Genomic DNA, 26,404 nt, shown 5'->3' with positions numbered 1-26,404 from the left:
TCTAACCTCTAGAAATTAATGTCTACGTACAAAATCGGAGCACATAAATTCTAGATTGTACTGTCTATATATACAGTACACATACCACCAGAATATCTAGGTTCTAGATATACCGTCTAGACCGAACACCCGGACATCTAGATTCCAGGCTTAATGTCTACGTCTCGGAATAGGAAATCTGGGCTCTGGAGCTATTAGTTAGACGTGGAATCCAGTATATCTAATTTCGAAGATTTACTGTCTACGTCGAAAATCAGATCATTTATCGTTTAATCCTAAGACAAGGCCACTCAGGTTTCGGAGCAACCATATGTACCTAATATCAGGATATTTATATCCGTGGATAATACGTTATTTTGTAACCCAACTAGACCCTAAGAAGAGCGATCACTGTCCCAAATTACGTTCTCTTCGACGTCCATTGCTGCAAACATTGATATTCACAAATTGGAAACCATCGTGATACACTTAACGATCTAAGTAGTGCAATTATGTCGTTTAACGGAATTGAGTAGTTTATTATACGAAATCTTAGTGCATCCTAATTGCAAGTCTCTTTGACGTTTCGTCGTTAATTGACGTTTTGCATCGTTACTGCAATCTAGGGAAAACTGTCACGGATGATCTAACGAATCCACTGTTTCTGTTCGAGAGAAATCACTGTTCTACCGCGGTGAAAACGAACGTTAAGTCTCAAAGGAGGATCGACAATTAGCGAACTCATTGGAATTACATCGTAAAGGAACTAGCTCCTTCGTAGCAGCGCGTAATCTGCTATGTATGTCGAGCGAGCTATCACGCTGGCGATGGTTAGACCTGCAAAGCGGCTGTTTGCACGCGTGCTCGTCCGATAGCGATCAATTACAGTGCGTAACGCAACTGTTTTTACACGCTTCTCTGTTATTGTTCCCCGTTGCAGAAACACGCCTAAGCAAAAACACCATCGAGTTTCCCGACAATCTTCCGTACTCACGATACAACATAATTTCAGTCGAATTAAAATCGCGGTTTGATTTGTCTATGACATGGCTGGAATCGGTTTAACGATGCCTATCAATCGCGAAGTTTTATTCGCGTTAACTCGGTATTTCATCGAGAATCGGCCATTCCATTGAATTCCCAACGATTCCCCGATCAACCAGAGTACTTAATTATGTCAGAAGTCACGACAGGAAATTCATTAATCTCTCAATTACTGGTACCGTTAGCGCCGTTCACCCGAAAGGCCGGGGGAAAAAACGCAATAACTCTAACTATAACGAACGAGTAAATTATAATAATTTCTTTGAAATTATAATAATTTTCAGGTGGTGAACACGGGTAATCATTTCCTCTGATAAGCGAACGATATCGGTGTCTTGTTCAGCGGCGTAACGCGTAGCGTTGATAAAAGAAAGACGTTTTGCTTACACATCTGGATATCTAGATCGGGAAAATTACGCCATACAGGCTGACCGCGATGATTCAGTTAATTACCGGTTTATGCAATTAATGTTTTTAATCGGTACGAACTGCGTGTGCCACTGCATTTCATAATGATAATAACCACCGGTGAAAGCGCGCCGTGCTTTATGCGCAACTTCCGAGATGCGAGGTTTCAACATGGTCATATAGACGTGCCCAACGCGGTCAATATTTTTGGCCAACGATATTTCGACCGAGAAAACTTTCTGCTCGAACATTTCCCTCTATCAGAGATCTTCTACTCTTGAATTTTCTCGAGTGAAAAATATACTAATGTTCAATCGTCCCGATCGAGAATTTTTCTAAATTAAAACACTTCGTACTTTCCAATTTCCTTGACTCAGAAGTCTTCAAAGTTTCGTAATTTTCTCACTTCAAAGTTTTCCAAGTTTCGTAATTTTCAATTGTCCTAAGTCACGAGTTAGAAATTTCCCATTTTGAAATGTACCGAGTTCCCTAACCTCAAATTTTCCCAAGTTAGAAGTTTCCCAATCTCGAGTTCTCTGAACTTACAAGTTCTTCACTTCGGGTAAACATCTCGAAACGAAACATTTCTTCATATCGAGTCCTTCCGAATGAAGAATTTTCTAATTTCAGAGAGATCCTAGTTTCGTAATTATTAATTTTCTCCAGTCGCTAGCTTGGAGGAGAAAACTTTCTCCGAACCGAGACCGTTTGGAGTGTACCTGTTACCTAGGTAATCTTAATTCGATTATGAGCAACGCCGTAGATGTTCCCGCGGATAATATACAGAAAAATCGTTACGAGAAATATTTATTACGGCAGGGCACCAATGGAAAGCAGGGGCGTGCAGATATTTATGAGCAACGCCGTACGAAGGGTGAGGCATTTAAATGGGGTCACCCATACATCTCCGTTACCTTCGAAGACACGTAGGTATATATCGTAACGAAATTAATACCACCGTACACCATCTTCGATTATCAAACTAGAAATTTCACCACGAGTTACCGTGGTACACTATCACGAGGTACTCGAAACTCGCGAACGATCACCGAGTCGTTTGAGCCGAGTCCTTCCCAGCGGAGGACCGACGTTGCTCTTCCAGCAGGATGCAATATTTCTGATTCTTCTCGCAGCCCGTAGAGACGCGCATCAATCTCCACTTGGCGGCAGCGGCGATGAGACAGAACCTTTAATCGCTCGTCAAGAGTCGCCCGATTATTTAAAGGCAGAGCCCTTTTGTAACGTCCGGCCGGTCCACTGACTAATAATCGTCATCGATCAACCGGTGACTTCACACGGCGCATTTAATGCGCCGTGATGCCGTCATGATACGCGTACTTTGGATTAGTTCCACTATCAAAGGTCACGGTCGTGCGGTGTTCCATTCGTAACCCGTTCTTCAGAGACTCTTACAACGATGGTCAAATCCGTACGGATCTGGATTGTACAGTCCTGGCAAGAAAACGCGTTCGATTGGATAACAAAGGCAAGTGCATCGAGCAATTCCCCTGGAATCGATGACGTTGGTCCCATCGAGCAATTTCCCTGGAATCGATGACTGAGGTCCTTGTTGATCCCATCGAGCGAACTGTGCAATGGTTCCTAAACTCAACCACAGATCGGTCGAGGAAAAGAACCACCCCCTGAGACCAACGAACGAAACAACTCGTTCCAGGGAAGTGATTAGCGTCTTTAATGACGAGGCTCGGGGCGCACGTATACCGGGTCAAACGATGAATGTATAGAAATATAAATACATCGTTTCCCTGAGCCAGCGTGGAGGTGAGGGGCTCGCAGGTAACCGCAGGGGTAGCTGAACGAAACACGGGCTGCAGTGCCAGCCCGTGTAACCGACACCAGTCATTCGCCTCCCCTATTTCACCACCATGTTGTGCCACTTGTGCCCCCCGCCACTTGGTCCTCAGACACAACCCCTATCCGTGTTACTGCCTGTTCCCTTCGAGTCCCGTCCCGGTCGTTCGCGAGCGCACTGAAAACGATACGTTTGCCGATCCTCTTTCGACCGTCGATGGACGTTTAATTGGCCCACGTGAACGTCAATGGCCCGTGTCGGTCGACTAATCCTCCGGTTTGCGGGATTCGATCTCACTGGGGTGACAGGTTCGGGCTACTTCTTCGGGGAGTTGGGTCTTCGCCATGATATCTGGAACAAATATCTAGCCTCGAGACTGGGACACACAGGCTCTGGATGCGCTGTTTGGATCTAGAATCGGGACATTTAATCTCTGAACGTACTGTTTGGATCTAGCACCTGAACATCGAGGTTCTAAACGTACTGTTTGGATCTAGAACCTGGACATATAGGTTCTAAACGTACTGTTTAGATCTAGAATTAGGACATTTAATCTCTGAACGTAATGCTTGGATCTAGAATCAGGACATTTACTCTCTGAACGTACTGTTTGGATCTAGGACCTGTACATTGAAGTTCTAAACGTACTGTTTGGATCTAGGATTTATCATCTAGATTCTAAACATGCTATTTGAATCTAGGACCTGGATACCTAGGTTATAAATGCACTGTTTGGACTTAGGATCGAAACCTCTTTTCTTTGGACATGTTGTTTAAACGTATGGCCAAGGAAATTGTCAACACTTAAACGTAACACTAAGATATCCAGACTCCGAAGCTATTGCTAAAATCTAGGACCAGCACATCTAAAATTCGGATCGACTAGTCTAGTCGTGTAACGTTCACAGGACATCTATGCTCTAGTCGTGTTATTCAGGCTTACGACCAAAACACACGAACTCTAAATCCAGGATAAGCCTTCTATAGTTTCGTGTTATTTATTATTAACGTACACTCGATAACACGAAGGTTCATCGCCTACAATTTCCCAAATTGGCTATCGGAGTACCAAGTGGACACAGACACTAACCGCAACAAGATGACACAGGAATCAATCAACATAAAGGGAAACGATACCCCAAAGTCCAAACACAAGGAAGACCGGAGCAATTCATTCGAACGACCAGCTAGCATGTTCTCCTCTTCACGGGTCATGAACGAAGAGTTGGAGGAGGGTTGGCCGGCAACCCTTGTCGATTCGCTGGTAGTCTTTTTGTCTGACCGTTGGTTTGTCCATCCAGGCAACAACATTTCGGCCCCCCTTCGGACAGAAAAGCGAAAGCAGAGAGGCGAAAGGGAGGGCCAGGTGGCGATGCGATGATGCGATCGCGCCATATGCTGCGCCCTCTAGGGGACTCGCCGTATACGCGCCTACTAATTAATTCCCAGGCCTTTGTTCTAACAGACAGCACCGACGAAATTACTCCCGGAACCTTAGCTTTCGGACGACGCCAGAAACACGACGAATTGCTGGACGAATTTATAGAGAACTCCTAGGTCCGCGAGTTTAAAATTTTTCATTAAAGAGGAGTCGATTTTATTGCAAACTTTACCGTACACAGTGTCACAATTTCTCTCGCAGACCTGGTTCAACCTGCTTTTATCAACGGATTTCAATACTCGAATTTTCCAACCCGAACGTATCGTCACTTTCGAGAAATTATTTCAAAATTATTTTCCAATTTGATCATTTTGTAGAATTTAATACAGTATTGTTCAAGTACGAGGTACTAATGGCGTAGAATATGTTATCGCTACGAGAACAATTACCCGATTCAAATGTTCAATGAATTTCGAAGGAAAGTGGGGGGCACCTTGCCCCAGGACATTGTTGGCGTAGCATGAGAAAGATGAAATCTCGCGCGATATAAGTTTCTTGCCGCGGGTAAAACGGCCGAGATCGAATCTCGTGGATCGTGTGACGTGGATTGCTTACTTCGGCTACTTTGCTCGGTTAATTCGAGTACTTTACGCGAAGATAAGGCCGCCCGGGGCATTTTGCGTAATTTAAGGCGACCGCTTTGTTCGACCGAGGTACATGTTCATTGAAAACACTCGCAACAATCGAAAGGAAATTCTGGACGCTTAGACGCGGCAATTAGAAGACTTTTATCTCGAACAATTAACGATAGCCCGAGACAGCATCGAGCGGAGCGGTTTTCATCGATTGATTTATACAATTGATGGTAACGAGCCACCGACTATCCACGACTCGTTCAAGAAACGAGACCGAGCTCTTGAGAAATCTATTACGAGTAAAATTCGATTTGTTCGAAAATATCTATCTGTAAAAAATGGAGGTATCTAATGCCCCCAAAGAAGCATCGATATCTCACTTACCGTCACTTTTACGATAAAAACACACATAACCGATATTTTCAAGAATTAAATTTTCCAACTTTTTTGTCCCGTGCGTGTTTTCGATAGGATCGATATTAATCGAGATATCGACCCGTTGTATCGTAAGTGTATCGACGTGTTTGCATAAATCGTCGGAGATTTCAATGCGCGGATGGTCAGGTGCCAATTAGAATCTCGGCGCGGTTCGAGACCGACGAAGCACCGTATTGAATCGAGGATTTATTCATTTTTTCTTCGAAGCTCGCAATTTCTGGAATATCCTCTGCAGTTTCGTCGTGGTGGATAGACGACAGAGCGGACCGGGGCCGTCGAGAAAACGCGTCGTATCGATTACCATCTCGCGGCATGGCGTCAAGGCAAATCACCGGATATCAAGCTAACATATGATGATCGTTGCTGATGATCGCCGCGAAACGCAACGAGCTCGCTAATACTCCATCAGTCGCGCAGCTACTGGCTCGAAAACGGGGAATAGAACGAGGCGAGGACGACGGTGGCCACGAGTCGAAACGATTCTCGACTAGGATCGAGCGAGCAAAAAGCCCGGAGCGAATCGCGGGACGGATCAACCGCGACCGCGAGACCGATTTCGCGGGATTTGAAGCTCGAAGAGAGTCAGAGTTTGATTTACGACTGTGTCGCTCCGCTTCGATGGAAGGATCCTTGACGCGGAATTTCTTTGGATTGAAAACCATGTACAGGGTGTTCCAGTGGAAACCGGTCGCCTTAACCCATTTATGCTTTGCCTACTGTACAGGTACATCTCGTTGAAAAATATTCTTTAGCGAATAAAAAAAGTTTCTGTCGCAAAAAATGACGTTGATATGTACAGAGAGTTTTTAGAGATAAAATATTGTTCATAACTTTGTGGTGAGAATTTCGTTACGATTAAAATGTAAGAAAGAAGTTTTTACTGTGGGAATAAATTGATTAATGTATTCTTCATTTTGAACGAGAAAAGGTGTTCCTGTGAAAATTATGTGGCTTGGAGGGGGAATTCGTTGAAGATGTAGTATTTTCTTTCGGGTTGTCGCAAGTTTGAGCTCAAGCTGAGGCAGTTTAAGGTGAAGGGAGGTGAAATTTGATCAAGAGTAGCAGAGAGGGATACATCTGTCGAAAAATTAATTATTTCTGGAACACTCGATCCTTGAAACGTTAAGATTTTAATCTTCGATCAGTTACGAGAGCAAACAGTGGACAGCGGTGGAGAGGAAACAGTGTTTTAACGCTGCTCTCTCGTACGAAATTGTGATAATGGTTTCCTTGGTAAGTTGAAATTAAAATTCACGGAAAATGATGAATTATAACGCCACGCACAGATGCCAGAAGTTGCGTGCACCGACGCGGAACACCTGAAGGAGACGATCTCTTCCATCATTTCGAATTTCACCGGCCGTAATTAATCGGAAAGCTATTTGCAAGGTCTTTAAAAGAATGACATATGTTAATTTGGAGTTTCACGGGTCCCTTCAGTTTCCATTAACGAAGACAGACCGTTTAAATGTGCGAGTGTTTGCTTACGACGACCTATATCTTGTCGTCAGCTGTACGCTTTAATTCAAAAAAGTAACATGATCATTAAGGCGTACATTGGAAATGGGAAAGGGAACGCGCTCGGGGAACGTTTAATAAAATTGTTGATAAACTTTCGGGTAACTTGTAGCTACAAAAATTCTCAAAAAAAATCAAACGAATAAGAAATGTCGGAAAATCTGGGTCCTAGAACTATTACTTAAACTCGATACTTGGGTATCTAATTTCTATAAATTGACGTTTACATATAAAATCAGAAGATATAAACTTATTCTCAAAAAAAAATCAAACGAATAAGAAATGTCGGAAAATCTGGGTCCTAAAATCATTACTTAAACCCGGTACTTGGGTATCCAACTTCTATAAATTGATGTTTACATACAAAATCAGAAGATATAAAGTTCTTCTCAGAAAAATCAAACGAATAAAAAATGTCGGAAAATCTGGGACTTAGAACTATTAATTTGACCCAGTACTTGGGTATCCAATTTCTACAAATTGACGTTTACATATAAAATCAGAAGATATAAATTTACTCTCAAAAGAAAATGAAACGAATAAAAAATGTCGGAAAATCTGGAACTTGGAATTTTTAATTTAACCCGATACTTGGATATCCAATTTCTATAAATTGACATTTACATATAAAATCAGAAGATATAAATTTATTCTCAAAAAAAATGCAACGAATAAAAAATGTCGGAAAATCTGGGACTTAGAACTATTAATTTGACCCGGTACTTGGGTATCCAATTTCTAGAAATTGACGTTTACATATAAAATCAGAAGATATAAACTTACTCTAAAAGAAAAATTCAACGGTTAAAAAATGTCCAAAAACCTAGCTTCTAGAGTTATCATTTAAACCCGGTACTTGGGTATCCAATTTCGACAAATTGACGTCCACACTTTAAATCATAACGTACGAGCTTACTCGCAAAAAAAAGAACTTCAACGAATAAAAATTGTCAAAAAAAATGTCCTTCCCGTATCTCGAAATTTCACCGTTCGAACAACCTGTCGATCGATTTTCTCAACTTCGCTTCCTCGACACTTTTCCTCGAGAAGACCGACTCTCGATGATTCCGATCGGTGATCCATCGGACTATTCCTCCGTGTTTTCAGAAGCGTTCCTCCTGCTCAGTCTCCCGGTCCATCGATATCTCTGTGGTTTCGTTTATTTTAAGTCGGGCCGGTATTTCTCAAAAGCGATTCGCAGGGCCGAGCGACCGACCGCACGGAAGGTGCAAACATCGGTTCCTTATTCACTTACCGGGTGCCCACGGCCGGCTCCAAAAAGACCAGAGAGAAGGACAGGGCCGCGCGGAGCAAAAGTCTCGGTCGTTTTTCGAGGCTCGTGGTCGGCGCATGAAAGCTGAGCCGCCGAAACGCGGCTGCCGGGGTTACGCTCAAAATCCCCCGTCTGCTCTTCAATACACCGGCCAAATATCCCTTCCTCCCCCTCTCCCCGCCCTACCACCGAAAACGTCCGCGCGCGTATGTATGCACACGTCGCGCCGCCACGTCACGTCGCTTTTCGGTGGCCGGGTTCCTCCTCCGAGCCGACACTCGAGACACGCGTTCCCCCTTTATTTTTTATTTTCCACTCCTCGTCCACTTCGGGAACAGCCAGATTTTCTGGAATTCGCCCCTTCCTACCGCAATTCGTGCTCCCCCCCTCTCGACACCCCACCCCCCACCCGCCCTCGTCCTCCTAACCCCCCCACCCCATACCACCGGCCGGGCCCAAGGATCCCGATCGACTTCGTGGGAAAGCGGCCCGTTGATCGGCCTCGACCCCGTAGATCGATCGCGGTGCTCGCGGCCCGCGATCACGCTCGCTCGCCCGGAAGACCCGGCTGTCAACTCGCTGAAACGTCGCCTACGCTTCTGCCTCGGTCTCTCTTTCGGACCGCGGGGCGACTTCCTCGGCAGCAGGACGCTTGAAAGGAGCCCGCGGACCTGCGGATCTCGTGTTCGGGCTAGTCGTTCGAGAGAACTCTCGTGGCCCACGGAATCGGTCGATGGTCGTTCGAGTGTGTTTGAGGTTAGGTTTGTCACCGAAGACGAGCCCGCGTGGCGCGGACGCCGAGACAACGAGACGTTACGCGCGGATGATGAATAGTAATTCAACCTTCTTGAAATTTTTACTATGGGTGAAAAATATACTAAGTAGGGTCGGTATCGGTAATTTTCGAGGACGAGATTATGGTAGTCGAGGGGAGAACGATTTTTGGAGGGAAATACATTTTTGTGCGTTGCGTAAAGGAAAGTACAAATCGATTGGTAATTACGAAGAATCGATAACGGACGAATTTACATACGGTTCGATGATTGTAACGTTCGTGTAACGGGGAATGTAGCGCGATAACGATTCAACGTTAACGTAGCTGAAAGTTACGGCGCAATAATGAAAACCAATAGTCGGTAAAGGGTAATTTAAGTTTATTAATGAAAGTATTATACAAAGTTTTATTTATAGGTTATCTGGAACACTTTTTGCACTTCTTGTCATCGTGTGTTATCTTAGATTCGATTACTTGTTGCCGCCACCAGATGGCTACTAATGACGTTTATTTCGCGATACCAAGTTTCGCCGTAAGGTTTTGCAAATAGGAAATATAAAAGTTTCTCGTTTAGAAGGCATTGTTATTGCAGAGATCTTACCTTACCCGCGATTAATTATTCCTGCCACCGGTCGGCGATTAATGACACTTGTTTCGCGATAGGTAAGTTCCAGCTTCGCGAGTAAAAATTATAAAAAGTCTCGAATCGATCCTGGAAGGAAACGAGGATCCGTGATGAAATTCTAACCTCGAAGACACACGGTTCGGGTTATAAAATCGACGATCGTCGAACTCACCGTACTTGGGGCACGTTTTATATACTTCATGACGAACGAATTCGTGGCCGCGGAATACGCGACGAAACGTCGTCGGTTCGGCGGGAGGAAAGCCTGAAAAACGAGTCGTGGCGACACGATATCGCGTTTCATGCCTCCCCCCGCCCCACCCCATCCATCCGTCCCTCCCCCTTTGCCGCTTTTCGAGAGTTAACGTCGATAATATTTCTTCGCGCGCTGGATCCAGGCAATAGCTGTGTAAAATGATTCGCTGTAAATCTATCATCTACCTGGCCGCCGCCTCCATAAGAAGCACCTGGCGTGTCTCACAGTATCTGGCCGGGTAGGAGGGAGGGGAGGGCGTTGGAATTATGTTCTTTCCTCTATACTCGAAAGAGCACAGCTGTGAACGTGGGCTCCACGTGTCCGAGTGCTCGGCCACTCCGCCTGAAAACGTCCGCGATTACTTATTATTCCCCTGGCCCCGCCCTCTGGTTAATTGCGAGCAATTGAACGATCGAACCGACGATTAGGTTGGGATCCGTTTGACGATGATGCATGGATGATCGTTCCTCCTCGCGGTCGTTTACTCATCCCGAGCGAGCTCGCAAAATTTATGATTAATTACGGCAGCGGAAAACGATCTGTAACCTATAGACAGTTCTCGTTGTCGCGACACTTGTTCTCGATCGGTCATTTCTTTTATCGATATACCGTCGTTGAAGGTTAGGTCTCAGGGAGCTGGTAAGTTGAACAGGACGTCACAGAGGCAAGAAAAGTACCGTAGTCTCCAATGAAAGCACAAGTGCAACATCGAGATAGTGCCAGAAAACGTAAAAACGTTGGTTTCTGTAATTATTTAAACTTCAACCCGATAAAAATAAAGTCAATAGTGTTCTTTGGATTTAACTCACCAGCTCCCTATAGTACACCTCTCACGTGTATATAACAGCAGAATTTTGGCTGCTATAGGGAGCTGGCGAACCTAAGTTGACTAAGTTGACGAACAGGACGTCACAGAGGCAAGAAAAGTATCATAGTCTCCGATGAAAGCACAGGTGCACCATCGAGGTAATGCAAGAAAACGTAAAAACGTTAGTTTCTGTAATTATTTAAACTTCAAACCGATAAAAATAAAGCCAACGGTGTTCTTTGGATTTGACTCACCAGCTCCATATAGTACACCTCTCACGTGTATAGCTCGGCACTCGGATATTCAGTTCTGGGTGGAATGCGAGTTCCACGGAACTTGTAAAAGTGTCATCTATCGGTGCTCCGGCTAACAGACACGCAACCGAGGCGCACCACAGACGTCACTAGACGCAGACGCTGGTACCTCGTGGTACCTCTCGGAACTGTACGTCCGAGTTCCACGTTGTGCTTCTTGTTTCATTTGTTTTCTGTTCGCGTATCTGTGCCTCTACATTTACGTAAATAAATAACAAGACGTGCCTCGCGCAACGCTTGAGAATCGAGACCGCCAATTATCGATACGCTGGACTGTGGTGGGGATGACTTCTACTCGCAAATTCGAACCACAAATTTACCATATACTGTTCCGAACTACTTGCGAATCGATTCAAAAGAATTGATAACATTTGTAGCGACGATTAATCGTTTTTCGAATATATCGAAAATTCGACAAATTTACTGTATTAGGTAAATGTCTGCGAGTGTCCCTATAACTGTCACTTAAATTATTGTATTCGATAAAAGGATAATGTACAAAGGATAGTGAATAAAACAATTTTGATATTAAATTTGGACTTTGTTTTTACCGAACAATGCACAAACATTGCATATTTGTTTATACTTAATACTTAAAAATAAGTACTAGAAGGTGAATGTATCGTTTGAATATAAAAAAGGATAGTTAATGTAGGTAGAAAGTATGAGAATTGCCATAATGTGGCAAAGGCAATAATTTTACTATTCGTCTTGTACTTCTTACACAAATTGGATTGATAATAGGTAGAAAAGATTTCCATTCGAGTGACAACTTTTCAAGTGACAGTTTTAGGAACATTGGACCCAGTCGTACATTTTCGATGAATTAATAATCAATTCGTCGTATTCAACATCTGAAAACATTTTCACAAATGAAAGAGACATTGAACAATATTATGCATCAATATAGAACGATTTTTAGGTTAGAAAACTTCAAAAATGATTAAACATAGTTACATGGTAAATTTAAAGTAGCATTCGGACATCTACTCTACCACCTGAAACTACATGCGAATCGACCCGAAAGAAACGATAACACTAACAAGAAACGATACAAATTTTCTTTCACATAGAATTAAAGTTTACTCAAGAGACAATCTTGAACGCTTTGTCCTCAATTCCTGACGTATCGTCCTTTTCTATTATTCGCAAAGGTACAGTTGATTCTAAACAAATCTCCAGTATGTTTCATTTCGTTACTTCCCCCGCCCCGCCCCCCTCCGACTCCGCAATTAGCGCAGTTCATCGATCCTTGGTATCCACGAGGGACCGTGTCCGCAACGAAGTGGCCAGCCACACTTTCCTCTCCAAGTGGCGCCCAGGAAACGAAGCATCAACGTTTCTTCGAGGGGGCACAGCCGCGAGAAAGAAAGAACGAGAAAGGAATCGAGCGGTGTACCCTGCCTGTTCCCTCCCTCCCTCCCATACCCCCCCTCCCTTTCTCCGTTCTGCCGTAAGAACCCTTTCATTAAAGACTGCGCCTGAAGTGAAACGGCCGTGGAATCACGGCGAAGGAGACGAGCGAACGAGACTGGGCCCTCGATCTGCCAAACGAAAGAGGGCACCGGCGGGATTACGTGATTCGTAGCGGCGATTCGCCATCAGTGTCAGTCTAATGAAGGCCTCTAGGTAACACGAGGGCCCGACACGGCGGGACGCCGGCGACCGTGATCGTCTTTCAGGCCACGCACCCCTCGGACCGAGGACGGGAATCACCGTGAAACGACCTGTATAGCTGGCTCTCGCGGCGAGAAGAATCGCGCCGTCAAAGAGGGCCGCGATTAGGAATCCAGCGAAACGCGCGATTTTCAGGGGTCATAGTTATATATTTTCGAACGTGTTTCGATAGATTGCGTATCTTTATCGAAGGTATACGGTACGGTTTATTGTACACATTGTGAATGATTACAAATGTAGAATATTGTGAAAAATGGTGGACGTAGACAGACTTCAAGAAAATATTACTATACAATATATAATTTCGATAGATTATGTATCTTTATCGAAGGTATAGGTTCCGGTTTAGCGCATACATCGTGAACGATTACAAATGTAGAATATTGTGAAAAATGGTGGACGTAGAGAAACTCGAAGAAAATATTACTATGAGATATATATTTTCGAGCGTATTTCGATAGATTATGTATCTTTATCGAAGGTATACGTCCCGGTTTATCGCATACACCGTGAACGATTACAAATGTAGAATATTGTGAAAAATGGTGGACGTAGAGAGACGAAGAAAATATTACTATGCAATATATAATTTCGATAGATTATGTATCTTTATCGAAAGTACACGTCCCGGTTTATCGCATACACCGTGAACGATTACAAATGTAGAATACTGTGAAAAATGGTGGACGTAGAGAGACGAAGAATATATCACTATGCAATAGCTGGGGTAAGTGTCTTCTCTAGTGTATTTTATTACTAACTTTGAATATCTAGGGGAAGATATTTAAAATGGATTATCTATGTCGAGAACATAACGGTAAAATTGTAAACTTTATAATAGTATAAAATGATAATTCATTGTCATTTTTTTTCTACCAAGGGTTAATTAGATCGGAATTGAAATTAGTAGATATATACAGTAGGTATTATACTGTTGTATACCTTACGGATCTGATGGTAACATAACCTATCGATCGAAAGTGACCGTTTAACGTTACAACTGATATTTTTCACGGAACTCGCAGACGAACATTAATCCTGTGACAATTAACCTCTGTCTGCGTTGAATGCAACTGTTTAATAATTGTTTTACGATGGCCACTTACTGCCATACTAGATACTTCATTTAGATACCGTAACGTAATCATAAACGTCTCCTTAATTGCCTCCCCGCTAACCTGCCGCTTCTAATGCGTGGAAAATAATTTCCGAGATACACAAGTATTTCCCACGATGGTTGTTGATAATGTTGAAAACAATCTATTGTCCCGTTGTATGGAAAATTATTCGTATAAATTATTTAAGGCGCCAAACTTAGACTTGAACACATAGAACATATATACATACATTGTGTGGAGGCGTGAAAACTAAAATAACATTCTTCTTGCTTTCGTTAATTATTATATCGAATGATATCATCAAGGGAGTTTTATTCAAAAATAACTAGATACACGTACTTTTAGACGACAATAAATCGACAACGTTTAATACTTGACTCGACAAAAAATTCCAAAGTCGAGTTTTCATCGTTCATCGATTGAAAGTGAGGTTAGGAACGTCGAATTTATCGCGGGAAATTTATCGTTTCTCACCGCTCTTTCGAATTTCTATTTGTTACACTAACACTTTTGATATTACCTAGTCGAATTCATTTCAGCCTGTGTCGATTCCAGTTTGATTGGGGCTCCGCAGGGTTGCCAACGCAGCTGCAAGAATAAAAGCGGCGCTAATCGCGCCTCGCCCTGTCGTGATAACCAGCTTACCGTGTCATTTTTCGTTCGTCACACCTTGTGTCCGACTTTGGTCGGGCTTTCTTGCTGAATCATCTCGAAGTGTTTTGATTTCTCCCGCCTACGCCGTGGAACGTCTTACTCCTTGCATCTGTCCATGAATCCGTGATCAAAGGGGTTGCCAGAAAATAGTTTATAATCACGACGAAATATAGAGTCATCGATCATGAGTAATCGTGGAAAGTAAATGGTTGGGTTACGTCGCTTCGAAGTTAACGTTTAACACCTGGAGGTCAACTAATGTTGAAAAAGTTACACCAAACGTTGACATTAAAGAGTGTTCATGTTGATATAATAAACAAGGTACCACCAATTATCGCTCTCAATACTCGAATGGGTCCACTCGGACCCAACGTAAGCTCGTATCGTATTATTTGTTTTTACTCATTTGTAGAAATTGTGACGTGGATGACAATCGTCAATAATGGGAATAGAAGACGAAATAAATACATCTAATTTCGTCCCAGTGTCGCTTTACAATCTACGTACATCCATCACCGCGAGAAACTTCGTTCTCACAATTATCTTCGTTGTCCATTAGCTCGTGAATTATATCTAAGATACAATTAATAATAATCAAAAATCGTATAGAAAAATGTTGTAGAACTTTCTAGAAATCATGGCGTGGATAATAATAATCGATAATGGGAATAGAAGACGAAATAAATACATCTAATTTCGTCTCAATGTCGCTTTGCGATGTGCATCCATCATCTCGTGAAACTTCGTTCTCGTAATTATCCTCATTGCCTATTGGCTCGTGAAAAGTTAAGTTATAATAACTAATGACCAGAAATCGTGTATCAAAATATCGTAGAATCTCCGAATAATAATTTTCTAAACTAGAATCCGGGGAATTTTTCTACGACACCGAATACGTTTCTTTTAATTCTAAAATCGCATCGAATGCCCTTGAGAAATGCATCTTCTAAGCCATACTTAGTATACAGTACTAAAGAAGCACATTTTTTGCGACCAGAGTGGGGTCTGAACGGACCCGAGTGTCCAACGAGCTAATTTTAATCGAAAGACGGACGACAAAGTTAACTTGCTCGAAATCGATAATTATTCGAAAATTAATTTTCGAGCGTGGACTCCTCATTGCCTCTGTGGACGGTGTGTCAACGTCGTGGAACGAACCGCCATGCGTAGAAAAATTCGCGAAGAGGCTACACCTCCGAACGACTCAATTATTCAACGAGCCGGCAGAAAGGATCTCGCGAGTATCGAGCGGGGGAATGGATGGAAGAACCGGGCTCATAAATATGCATCGGCGTGGGGAATTGATTCGGGCGACGCCGCGAACGAGATCCCAGGAATCGCCGGAGAAGCGCTGAAAAACGAGGAACAGCCGGAGGCGACGAAATGCGTCACGCTATGAAAATGTTAATTGTTCTCCGGCGGCGGCACGAACCAGCTTCGTGGCCAAGAAACGGAGAGGGACGATGCGATCGGTCGCGCGTGCATGCCGCATCGTTGAGCTTTTTTCGAAGAGAAGTCGAAAGTAGCGACGATAAAGCTGCCTCTGAAATTTTATCGTTCGTACCGGGAACGCGTTAGCCCCTCCCGTGAATAGGTGGTGACCCTCGTTGGAAGCTTCGAATCGAACCCAACCGCCATTTTGGGACCAAATCCTCAGGTTTGTGTGATTCAACACTGGGGACTGCCAAATGGGTCAATTTCACTCGTTTCAAACTTCTTAAAATTACTCAATTATTAACAGTGTCTTTGTCTACAATATTCGTGGAAAATTATCAAAATAGACAACTAATTGTAGTCGTAAATTAATTTGTTCATTTTTTATCTAACTTTGAAGATACGTATGTAGTACGATACGAATAGTATTACGACGTTCGCTATCGGTAGTTGTAGTATTAATCTCACTGGTGACAGATTTGAATTGCTCATTTTGGAATTTGGATCATCACCGTGATTAGGCGAAGGCTTTAGATGAGATATCTAGGCTCAAGACCGAGACATTTGACTTCTGAATGTACCGATTAGACCTAAAGTCAAGACACCTACGTTTCGAACACCATGTTCGGATCTATGGTCAGGACACTTAGGGTGTAGACTTACCGTTCAGACGTAAGAGCAAGATACGTAGCCTTTGAACGTATTGTTAAGACTGAAGATCAGAACGTTTAGAGCTGAGACGTATCGTTAAAACCCAAGGCCAGAACATCTAGATTTGGAACGCATAATTAGACCTAAGACGGAGACATTTACTCTTCGGGCACACTGTTCAAGAGCCAAGGTCGGAACATCTGTACCCAAGGCGCATAGGCACACAGTCGGGACATCTAGACCATAATTTAGATCTAAGGTAGAGACATTTAAGTTTTGGACACGTTGCTCGGACGTGTGGCTCTGAAGTTGTATCGCACGGGCCAAGAACGCTTCGACCCTCCTCAAGAGAGGGGGTGACTCTCGTCGGAGGCTTCGAATCGAATGCAAGGCACCAACCGCCACTTTGGGGCGAGATATCGAGCCGACGAGTGCCGAAAATGCCGCAGAAGGACGCGCCCATTGCTCGGTCGAGGATTTTTACGAAGGCCGACCAAAATACGAAGAAGGATCACCGACGGAATAAGAGGAAAAAGGATAGAGAAAAGGGTGAGCTGACGGTGGAACACGCGGCTCGCGTATATGCTAATAGCGGCGCCCTGATTGGGGACGATAAACAAAGCAATTATACGAAAAGGGCGGTATCCCGTAGGTACGGCGGCCGTGGGGGACGCTGTTACGATTCCAGAAAGGCACACGTGCCAGGTACGCGGAGACGGACAAGGACAAAGTGGCTGGAATAAAAGCATTTCGAATTAATCGGACCGGCTGACTTCTGGCTAATGACTCTGCTGGGATGACGGTCGCGGTGATCGCGTTTATGACCGTAGAACTTTTGTTTCTCGAGTCTTCGATGACCTATGCGTCTCTATTGCTAAAAATGGCGAGAGTGTACCACGAACAAACCTGGGATATTTCACGTCGAGCTAGGACGTTATAATTTGTTTACTTCTGGCTAATGACTCTGGAATGACGGTCGCGGTGATCGCATTTATGACTATAGAACCTCTGTTTCTCAACTCTTCGATGACCTATGCGCCTCTATTCCTAAAAATGGGAGTCTCTGTACCGCGAACGAACCTAGTTCATTTGATATCGAGCCAAGACGTCACAGTTTGTAGTCTTTGGATAGGTGCATTGCTAATTCATCCTAAATATATTAACCTTAACCCTAGAAGACACTGATCGCGGTATCACCTACGGACCAATGACACCACGGTAACCTTCTAAGAAGTAGCCTTCCAGTGTCGTCACTTGGAAACCAAAACTTGCCCCTGGCCAGGTACTCTGAAACCCTCTGGTCGCGACACTGCTCGTAGAAACTCCCGTGCCAAAATATTTTCCCCGTTGCCCACATAAGCCCACTTAACGTAATGGCTAGGTCCGTGGTCTGAGTCAACCAGCACCACCGAAGCGCATATGTAATTAACAGATTAACAATATCCGGCCGGTGGCGTGTGCCGCGCTAGGAGAAAACGAAGGAAGAACGACTTGACATCGCGCGGCGCCATTAGAAATTCGCAACATGTGTTTCAATGTAGCGACAGCGAGGCGGCATGCATCACCTCGCGCTGCCCGCTCGGACCTCTCATGCAATATGAATGACTCCCGGCACACACTGTAATTACCAGCGCATTTCATTAGGGCCATTAAATGATTCGTGGCATGAATACATTTCTGCTAATGTTGATTGGCGTGCCGTCCCGTCCCGGTCAATCCTCCGCTGGTCGAAATTCTGCTCTGGAAGGGCCATTCGGTCTCCAGCTGGGGAGAAGAAACGTTTTGGGGGCTGAAATATGCGAAGATGAAAGAACGGAGTGCGTTTCATCTTAGGTCTACTAAGTGGTGCCCACGCCGAGCTACCTAGCAGACCTTGCCTCGGATGCTGGGACAATCGGTGCTCTCCCTTTTTGGGTTTCGTTTGCCCCGATCCTCTTGCGCGGAACATTACCTGAGTTATCTGTAGAGGTCATAGATAGTGGCCTAAGATACTTGTGTACCTCTGGGTAGAATTCTTAGGAGCTTGGCAAGATTTAGCTACTGGTGGACCAAACTTTGAACAGCTGGATAGTTGACTGTAAGTTGACTGTAAATTTTGTTGTTGCTATAGTTCGTATCTTACCAGTACCGACTATTTACTCTCACTGTACGTTATAATACTCCTAGAAGGGTCGTTAACCGCTCACCAGACTAAGGTCTTCGAAGGACACGTTTCTGATCCTATTTATCATCACTGTCACCTGAACGTTCGTCGGTTAGACTCTAGCAGAGACGTTTCTCGAATCCACCGAATCGAATATCAAGATTTATGTCGAGCGATCGTCTCGACTGTTCCTTGATATTTGCTGGGAGCTCGGTAGCCGAGCAAGGGGTTAAAAGGTGTCATTAATTTCAATCGAGGGCCGCGATTGATCCCTGGGCAAGGCAGCTCGCCTTGATCCCGCGGAAGGATTTATAGATCTCATCGTGCGGCCAGTCGGGACGGGAACCGCTGGTTAAAAATGGCGCTGACCCCTGTCGTTGAGTCTATATTTCTTGGGAATTCCCCTTTCCGTGGATGCCTGGCACGTGGCGCTGCACGCTCAGCTGATTTCATCGTTCTGCTTTTCCGTAATTCACTGCTTACTGGAAACTTCACCGCTTCTGTCGAGCTTGATCGCTCAGAAAAGTATTGGTGCTTTCCCGTTGCTCGATGGCCAATCCCTCCCCTATAATTCTTATATTTGTGTTTTCGATCGATAAGCAGTCGGTACTGAGAAACCTGTAGACATTCTGCAGACCGTTGAAATTGCTCGTCAAGATGAAACAGTGTTGGATGCAACAATTTTGATGAGTGTTTAGGTATTACTGTTTCAAACGCAACGCACATAGTATCTCTCCGGACTGAGATTTCTATCTATTAATTAACCAACCTTTTTCAATTTGTTTTAAAACTTTCTAAGCTTTTACAAGAAAACAACTATCTTCATCGAAGAATATATCAATCCCAATATGTATCTACCTGCAGCCATTTCGTTTGGGGTTCCACAGAGAACAATAAAGCGGTACAACAATAAAGTATTACAACTATTTCAATCTCAGGGCATGTGGTATCTCTCTGGATTAAAATCTCGAACCATCGTGTTTCGATTTACATTAGAACCTTCGACGTTTTGGCAAGAGATCAACCATAGAATATACATTAATCTCGAGATGTGGCTCTAACTATAACCGTTTCGTTCGCGGTTTCACGGAGGACGATAAAGTACAAGGGTAAGTCCTACGTGTAAACTGTGGTGGTCCTCTGACCCAGAAATGAAATAACTGCAGGTAGAAACACACGCCCCTCCCCCCTCCCATCACCCCAGATAGCTTATCTTCAGCTCCGCGAGTAAAAATAATTTCTTCGAGGTCGCGGTTAGACTTTTGCTTCAGCGGCGCATCGGGACGTAGGAAAACCTAATCGCGTCCGGAAAAAAAAAGAAAAAAAAAAGAGAAGAAAATGATAACACCGAGCGTTTTACAACGTCGGGGTAGACAGGATCGATTTTTAGGGACGAAAGCCATTTCAGGAGTTTACGATTAGAGAACAATTGACTGGCAGAGTTAACCTACGAGGAGGGTTGCGGTGAACCTTCTCGGTGGCAGACTTTATCGATCTCGTGTGGCCTGAAACGACCACCCTGGTGCCTTCTTCTTCCTTCTACGCTGACGATAAACTAACCCGGGGCGTGTTCATTGTATCCTTCTTCTTATTGTTACCTTCGATCCTCCCTGAATCTACGATTCGAGGCCTCCGCGACCCCACCGTAACGTTCCCTCCAGTCATTTTTAATGATTAATCGTTGCTCCTGATCGGGAATCATAGCCGCTGGCAGTCTTCGCGTGGTCTCACGACACGGAATACGCCGCAGCCAGCTCGCCCTGCTAAATTAGTGCCCAACGAATTTGTCGACCGGTTGGAACTTGTCATTCGAAGAGTGTCACTCGAGGAATTCAACATCTAAGGAACCAGAAACGAAACTCGTAACGTAAATGTCTTCTTTGATGCCAGAGCACGATGTGTTTCACCGATGACTTTTTAATGAAATGGTAAAATGGTTCCCGAGCGACGCAGAAGCAAGTCAGTGGGCTCAGGTTGGGTCGATTCGGGTACCTACGTCGACTGGAATACATTTTTGGTTATTTTTAGAAGCACCGGACGCCTTTAAATTCTCACTCCTTTTTTTTCGATCACCTGGTACATTCAATTATCGGCACTTCTGATCTTCCATTTTTCACTATTCCCTGACACCGAACGAGGGTACGAAATCTCACGAACGTGCTACAACCCCCAAGAAGCATATTCACCCCCCCAAAAGACGAGTCGAGTCAGACCGAATCGCAACAAGAAGTCTTGCAATAAATCAACAGTCCGCGCACACGCGTCTCGGTGTGCAATTACACCGCGCCGAAATTACACGATACGATCGGTCCGCGAATAAGTGGGGCGACCGAGATTCCACGAAAATTTCTGGTAAGCAACTTTTCAAGTTGCATCCTTGATGCCACCAACAGACTATTAAATTTCTTTCGGGTTCACCAGTTGAACCGATCAACCGACTCGAAATGTCCTCGATGTAATTGGGTTTTAGATACTTTCTCAATTATTCGAAATTTCTTTAGTTTTCAATTTCGCGCGTGCTTCGAAACGATCAGAGAGAATTTAGAGAAATAGAAACTCGATCGACTGTATCCAGCCGGATGTAGAAACAATTGAAATTTCATTCCATTTGGTTCAATTTTCTATTTCCTTCTGCGGAACATTTCTTCGTACAATTTAATCGACGAAGAACGCTACAAGTGCAAGAATCGCATTTTCAGATATTTGAAAAAAATAGTCCTTTGTGCTCGTTAAACTCGAGATACTACTCGAAACACGTGGTCATCTAAACACTTCTTTCTCGTTGTTCTCCAAAGTGTACTTCTGTACATTTTATACATGATTTCGAGATACTTTCGTAGTGGTTAATTTCGGAGCTGCGCTGTTTCTCGACTCGTCGTTTCGAATAGTAATTTTTATTCGACGAGCAACGGATGAGAAACTGTTCATCGTACGTTCGAAACTTTTATCGGGATAAAAATGTTACCGGTCTCTGGCCAGAGCAGAGTTTGCCGCGCAGACGTCGATTCGCCAGGCGGGAAATAAGCGCGAACGAAAGAGTCGAGATAAAGGAGAAGTCGGCCGAAGCAGGCCTCGCAGAAGCGTCCAGGAAAATCGATACATCGGGAGGAGGTACGATTACGCGAGTGACTCAGGCGGTTTCCGGTGGACGCCATGATGGATTTAAGTACTTCCGGCCGGAGGCGCGTGCGCCAGCCTGTCCTAGCTGGAATTATCGAAGCTGCTCTCTACAAGCGGAGATCGAGTCCGATGTCGATGTCGATGTACGCGGAAAAGCGATTCTAACCTATTTCTGTTCGCTCGAGTTTCATTCCAGAGAATTTTATCCGAATTTCTTGCCACCTCTCGATCGGTGTCACGTTGTTCGGGTACTCGAGAAACGAGTACAGTTACCATTAATTTAAAAGAGCTTAACAAGACCCTCTTTAAAAAACCTTAACGATCCAACGAGGAGCGATGTGTAATTACTTCAAGGAGAGTAAAATGTTAGACGAGTGTCGAACAAAGTAACCAAATTTCTGGACCGTAATAGAGACTGCGAATGAAAATCGAATCCAATCGTAAATTAAAGTATTTGCACATTTATGCGTTTACTTGCACCGTAATGCCAATACGAATTGAAAGTTTGTAACGCAAATCATGAGAGAACCGAATGTCGCGAAAACCTAACCTCAAATTTCACGAGTAATCGTCTTTTGTTTACCTCGGAAGAAAATGTTCGCGGGTTGCTTCATTCTTGAAGTATTTGCAAACGATTCTTAAATATTTACTGGGAACTATTAATCGAGTTTTTCTTTTCATTCTTCTCGGAGGAATAATTTCGTTTCGACAATCGAAAAAGTTCCAACGGAACCCAACGACCCAAGAGCGATCGATTTTCCGTCCATTCGCGGGCAGTTCAACGAAAATGGCCGCGCTCGGATATGATTCTCGGAAGACGCCCGGAATGCCAGCAATCTGGCGCGTAATTAAAGAAACATCGTGTAACACCGGCGCTCGATAACGATCGATATCGGTCGCGGAGGGATCAATCAGTTCGCTCATAAAGCTCGCTGGACTCTCATCCAGATGCACGGCAATCGCTCGAAATAAATGAAGGCCCTGTACACGGCCGCGGCTCGTCATTATGCAGATGATCTCTCCTTTCTGACCACATCCTGCGTTCTACCCTTGTGAACGCTCCACTTTCGTGCATTCGTTTTCTAATGTCGGTGCTTTCAACGGAGGGGTTCCAGAATTCCGCCGAACCGGGCCCAACGTAATTTAGAGGTGTTGCGAATACGAGTTCGCGTTCAATGGTGGTGGCTGTCGACATCGTCCGGGCAAAATTTATTCGACAACGGTGTTCAAGCAATTTATTTCCTACGGATAACGTAAATTTATTCAATCGATAAAAATAAAGAATTCGTTTCCCCTTGTGTATGCATAGTGAAGCGAGAAAAAAAAAATGGAATGATTACAGTTTTGCTGGTGTTTGGGGCAATAACAGAGATCGGTGGACGTTGATGAAGCAGTACGACGACGAAAATTATTATGAAAATGAAAATACCTTTACGTTGTCTTCGGATAATAAATTGTTTTCGGTCGGTAGGAATGAAGAATTTATTTTTCCTGCGATTGCACAGTGAAGCGAAGAATCATCGAATAATTGTAGTTACGGTGGTGTTCAGGGCAATAATAGATGCGGTACGATGTCGAAAATTTTAATAAAAGAAAAACTCGAAGTAACGATTTGAGAAGTGTAACATAGGACTATGTATATAGATGACTGCGTGACACCACATGCTGCATCATTTTGAAGGTAAGCTATTCACGCCAGGCCCAGTAAGAAAATTTTTCTTCCGCAATGTCTGTCACCAAGAGGTTAATCTTCGTCTCGCAACGTCTGGGTCTTTTTGGACCCAGGAGACTTTCGTATCGCTCATTTATACTGTTAGTAGACTTTACTTGGAAATTAAGAATGTTGCGGTAAAATAATAGAATTTTTATTTAAAATATTCGTGTAAGTAAAATTAATATTAATTACGGGTCCGTTTGGACCCACGCGTGTTCCTTTATACCGTTAGTAGACTTTCCATGGAAACTAAAAAAAGTGCAGTGAAATTATAGAATTTTTGTTCAAAGTATTCGTGTAAGTAAAATTAATATTAATTACGGGTCCGTTTGGACCCACGCGTGTTCCTTTATATCGTTAATAGACTTTCCTTGGAAACTAAGAAAAGTGCAGTGAAATAATAGAAATTTATTCAAAGTGTTGACGTGCGAGTAAGGTCAGTACCAATTACGGGTCCGTTTGGACCCACGCGCGGTCTCTTCCGTGGTCGTCTAAACCGCTGGTAACACGAGGGTCAAGGGTGCAAGCTCGTCTCGATTCTTTTGCAGCTCGTTCACCTAAATCACGAAACAGTCCTGCCCCGCGAAGTCGGAAGACCCTTCGAGAGACGCGTGCCCCGTGGTCAGGACACCTGGGTCTTGGCAACCGATCCGAGCGACCCCGAAAAATTCACGGTGCGCGTTATCGCGTCGCGTCACCGTGGGCCTCGTGAATCCACGGTCGGGCAGCGGGTCTCCAAGCGGATTCCAGCGGGCGGACCGCTCATTAGCATCATAATAACGAGCCCCTATGTCTTTGGGTCCGTGTTTACGACGGCGACTCGCGCAGTTGATGCGTATTGGTGGCGCGTATATATCCGACGCGGCGTGGCGCGTCGCGCGGCCAAGGTGTAAGGTAACATCGCGTTCCTCGATTTCGGACCACCCCGACGCCTTCGGGCGACGGAATCGCTGGAATCCTCACCCTCGATCGTAAGTACTTTCAAACGCGTTCCGTTCATTTCGTAAAGACCTTGCTGGTACACCGATCGAGTTTTAAACAACGATACCAACATCGGATACCTTAAACGAAACCCCGACCAGAAAAGAGACATCAAGGAACATAATTCGAGCAACGTGTACACCGGCTACCGAAACTTTCGATCGAAAACGAGTAAATTGCCAGTAGAAAGGAACGACATCGACGAATTACTCCCTTCTCCAAATTATAGGCCCGGTACGGTCAATTTACTTACCGCAAATATATTTCGTAGATTGTGAAGATTGGTTCAGTCGATGAAAAAAGAAGAAAAAAAATAAAGGAAAGAAAGGTACCTGGATGCACGTTGGGTCGCGACAAAATCGCTATTGCAGGCACAATTGACGTCATTTGTGCGATAGAAAAAAAACGATCTTGATAGAGTAGAGGAGCGATGTTGAGCAGGAAAGGTGTAAAGTATCGTGTCGCCTTGCAGACCACCCTGAAGTAGTTTCAGCGGACATTCTTCGTCATCGCCTGTTTGGGGTTACGAAGAGGGATAGGACGAATATGATTAATTATTTTCGAACCTAATTTATGCGACATTTGTAATTCTTGACGCGGTACGAACAATATTTATCCTTGCTGCCTAACAGAGCTGAGATACTTAGCTTTGTTTTTAGTTGGACACCGTGTGTATTAACGAAGCCTTTGGTCTATTCGCGCGTACTACTTGGATAATTGGAATTTGAAAAAAATTCTTTGAAACTCTATACATAATACCTCGTACAGTTAGATCAGTCTAGAGATCTAGGAATATTTTTGATAATCTTGGAATGCAAGACTCTTGGAGAACTGGTACGTTTATGAAACGAAATTATGTTACTGAATAATGCATAAGAATTCGATATTTCAACTTTGTAGTCTCTGAAATTCTTCATCAAACGTTATCAGTGATACCCCAAATAGTTACATGGGGCAAAGATATATAAATTTCATCCATAACTCTGAGATCCAAGACACTTGAAGAACTGGTACGTTGACAGAACGAAATTATGTTACCCAATAATGCATTAGAATTCGATATTTCACTTTCCTAGTCTCTAAAATTCTTCGTCAAGCGTTATCGGTGATACCCCAAATAGTTACACAGGGCAAAGATATACAAGTCTCATCCACAACTCTGAGATCCAAGACACTTGAAGAACCGGTACTTTGATGGAACGAAATTATGTTACCCAATAATACATAAGAATTCGATATTTCACTTTCCTAGTCTCTAAAATGCTTCATGAAGCGTCATCGGTGATACCCCAAATAGTTACACGGGCCAAAGATGCGCAAGTTTCATCCACAGGTCTGGGATTCAAGAATCTTGGTGAAGTGGTACGTTTGTAGAACGAAACCATGTTAGTCAGCTATAGACAAGAGCTCTGTATGGTCGTCGAGTGGTAATCCGCGAACGAGCCCCTAAAAGTTCACCCAACGACGCTATGCTCCGCAGCAACGTGTTCTCTCTATCTCGAGCAGCGGATCATGCCTTTCACATCGGATTTCGCGCTTTGAGAAGATTTGCGAATTAGCCGGCTCGCCTCGTTATTTACGGTGAAACCAAACACCGGGCAGTGTATTCGACATCGGATACCATAAGTGGATTAGCTGTAGATCC

General features: G+C 44.0%; 1 protein-coding gene and 1 long non-coding RNA gene across 2 annotated transcripts in view; one reads left to right on the top strand and one right to left on the bottom strand.

Annotated features, from left to right (window-relative positions):
* The window catches only part of Ss (aryl hydrocarbon receptor spineless), a 201,566-nt gene that overhangs the window by 101,829 nt on the left and 73,333 nt on the right, over nt 1-26,404 (top strand). The window lies entirely within an intron of this gene.
* On the bottom strand, nt 10,275-10,776 carry LOC143153480 (uncharacterized). The gene is made up of 2 exons (XR_012993830.1): nt 10,568-10,776; nt 10,275-10,487 (listed from the first exon to the last, which is right to left on the bottom strand). It is a non-coding gene; the product is annotated as an uncharacterized LOC143153480 (long non-coding RNA).

Source organism: Ptiloglossa arizonensis, chromosome 1 (assembly GCF_051014685.1).
Source record: "Ptiloglossa arizonensis isolate GNS036 chromosome 1, iyPtiAriz1_principal, whole genome shotgun sequence".
NCBI lineage: Eukaryota > Metazoa > Arthropoda > Insecta > Hymenoptera > Colletidae > Ptiloglossa > Ptiloglossa arizonensis.
This window is presented reverse-complemented; position numbering and strand designations above follow the sequence as displayed.